Raw genomic sequence first — 3,401 nt, forward strand, 5'->3', positions numbered from 1 at the left:
TGGTAGAATGAGATGTTCTAAATCCAAACCTTTACCATATTAAAAAATAGCTTTAATGAGTAGTCTCCTACAATTTATGTCTAGATCTATATTGAAAACTTATATCACACCTGGTTACTAACAATTTGTCTCTAGTCTACCAACATGTATATTTCCTCATATTGTTACTATTAATATTTTATTATTTTTAGTCTTTTATATACTTTATAAACATAACAATATTTTTTTTATTTTTAATCTTCTGTTAATTCTAAAATGTTTGTATCTTGTTATCTTATGTAGCCCTGACGGAGTCCTGCAAAGTGGGGCGAAACGTTTGGTTAACAATAAATAGTTTTTTGTTACTATTTTGATACCTTTATTGACCGTCACCCGGACTATCTTCCCTCGACATTAAATGTATTTTAAAGTAAGATTTTTTTAAAAAATCGATATTTAAGGCCTGTTAAACTATTAGATTAAGACCTAGCTGATATTAAAGAACACTTAATTGTACATTGACATGCCGAGTTTCATTAAAATCATTAGAGCTGTTTTTGTGAAAATCCTAAAATAGATTTGCAAAACGATTTCTGGTAGGACGATTTAAAAAAAAAAAGTTATAATATTCCAGGCATACATCAATCTTAAATACATAATTTCAGATATATTTTATAGAGCTTTATGTTTCTGAGCTAGGCTGTTCACACACTCAGAAACAAATACATATATAGACCATGTTGCATAACTTGTGACTTTGGCCTCAAAAAATACTTTTTCGTGCATGACTCGAATTCGAAATTTTGCACTATAGCAAAACTTCCACTTACTATATACTACATATAGGGACAAATGAAAGTAAAAAGTACATATAGACAAAATGGTCCGATCCTACACAGATAAGCATAAAATCGATATTTTTTGTTTTTGGTTTAATAAGAAGCAATAACTCATAGACTATTTGAGTTAATTAATTTAGAATAATAGTATAATAAATTTTCTTCAGACACAATAATAATTTGTTACAATCATTTGATAGAGCTTAAAAGCGGCTAAATATAAACAGTGTTGTTTTTGTAAAATATTGAAATATTCCCGATTAGCTTCTCAGCGGACAACAGATTTTCAAAATCCAGAAGTTCCTTATTTAATAATGACCAAGTCCGTTTTAATTATGTTGTATGTTACAGAATAGGGTGTATCCGTCAACATTTTTGTCAAAAAATTATGTCATGTAATTTTTGCCTCTGCATTGCATCAGTGTTTTCTGCAAAAATAAATATAATTTACTAAAATACTCTTCCTATTTACATAAAATATGTGAATTGAAATATTTTATGTGGGTATAACATAAAATAACATGAAATGCTCCTTTACAATAATATGAATAAAAAAGTATATTTAAAAAAAAAAAAGTATGGTATTAAAAAAGTCGTGCAATAAACATAATGAAAAAATCGTCTTGTAGTTTTATCAATAATTTTTAAATTTTGAAAAAATATTATAAGTTAATATATAAATTTAAAAATTTGTTTACGATCTCAAATTTACTTAAAATAATAAAAATTATTAATGAAACCACTAATTTTTTTATACATCTTAGTAAAATTTACTTTTTATTTATAAAAACATTTATAAATTAAAATATTGAATGTGGGTATAAAATATGAAGTTTTCCAAAAAAAAAAAAAATACATTTATTAAAGATTTTTATATATATCGTATAGTGCACAACTTTTATAATTGACAGCTCATATTTCTCAAAAAAAAAGAAACTGAACAAATTGATAAGAATACCATCACCCCAAACATAAAATCTATGGAACAAAACTCATCAAACGATGATGAAGGATATCTTCCTTCTTTTAAATGTTGTTGTTATCTATTTTGTTCTATAGCCCTGATGAAGACCTGAAACTCAGGTCAAAACGTCGGCATAAAATAAATAAATATGGTTTTGTTTATTTATGTTGTTCTTTGTTGACCGCACCCCCCGACAAACTTCTCCAATCATTAATCTACGGTCAACTATCTACACCTCATTCTCGATATCTTCCTTCGTTCATATCTCATTTTTCTAGTTCTGGACCTCCGAATATGCCGAAAGACTGTTCAGAACATCTAAGAATTTTTATACAGGGATTATAATTAATTTCAAAACATTACTTTTTAAAATATTTAATAACTCCGTAAGTCGGATGTGGTAGGAAGAGATATTTTGGATTTCTTTGACAAAATCCCTTAAAATAATTTTAGTAAAGTCCTTTTGTCGGCACATTAATGTAATGATTGAATTTGTGAAAATGTATCAAAATGAAAAATATAAATCCTAAAATAATTTGTTATAATACTGATTATAGTGATTTTTATTTGGATATTTTCACACCTTCTGGAAATATTATATTAACTATATATAATTGACATATGTAGATCTATTTCTAGATGATCTCAAAGTCCCTTGAGGTTTCTCTGAGAATTTTTCTGGAGGTATTATAGTATTTTCCAAAGTATTAACTATTTCTGAGGTACGACGTGATAATTTTTTTCATTACTGAATTCGCGAAAATTTCTCGACTTACAGAATTTAAATCAGGAAGTAAATTACGACATAACAATAACTATCTGAAATTCTGATTATTTATTTTATCTTTTTTTTAGGGGGGGTTGACTGGAATACCTTCTGGAAATAGTACATTTAAAATATATTATTTACATAAGATGATCAAATAATATTAATTAGGCCCGGACTTATCTCATCATTAAAGCATTTACTAATAGCTAGGGAAGCAGTCTTAGAAAAATAAAATTAATAATTAATTATACAGAGCAACATAGTGTTATAAAACAATAAAATAAAAATAACTAAGACTGTCGAACTTCGTGAATTGTTAAAACTACATACGAAAATGATTTATCTAATAATATATGTACACTAAAATAAAAGAAAAATGTGTTTACTTCTTCTTTATTTATTCTAATACAAAATATAATTTCTAAATAATATATATTTTCCCAGATATTTGAGTCAAGAATTATTTGTGATTAAATAATACGTACATAACATACCTAATGCTAAAATTTATATTATATTTTTATATACTATAAACTTACATTAATGATATAAGATAATCCGCAAAAAAACAGTATTATATATGCAAATTTCCCAAAATTAATGACCTAAAAATTTAGTTCTGTAACCATGAGTTTGTTCATAAATATTTTAAAACTCTGTTTTAGAGAAGTGAAAGTGTTTATGGAGAATATAATTAGTGCCACGTCCGGAGAGAAGGGGTTCCGCAATAGAGGGATTCGAATGTATTTGTACTCTGTTAGCCGGGACCTTAATAAAGTTTCCACTATTGGGTGTCCTTTAAATTTCAACTATATTATTATTAATTTTTTTTTAATATTAACATTATAAA

The sequence above is a fragment of the Halyomorpha halys genome, unplaced genomic scaffold (assembly GCF_000696795.3).
Source record: "Halyomorpha halys isolate HHAL.00 unplaced genomic scaffold, Hhal_1.1 Scaffold69.1, whole genome shotgun sequence".
In the NCBI taxonomy this organism is placed as follows: domain Eukaryota; kingdom Metazoa; phylum Arthropoda; class Insecta; order Hemiptera; family Pentatomidae; genus Halyomorpha; species Halyomorpha halys.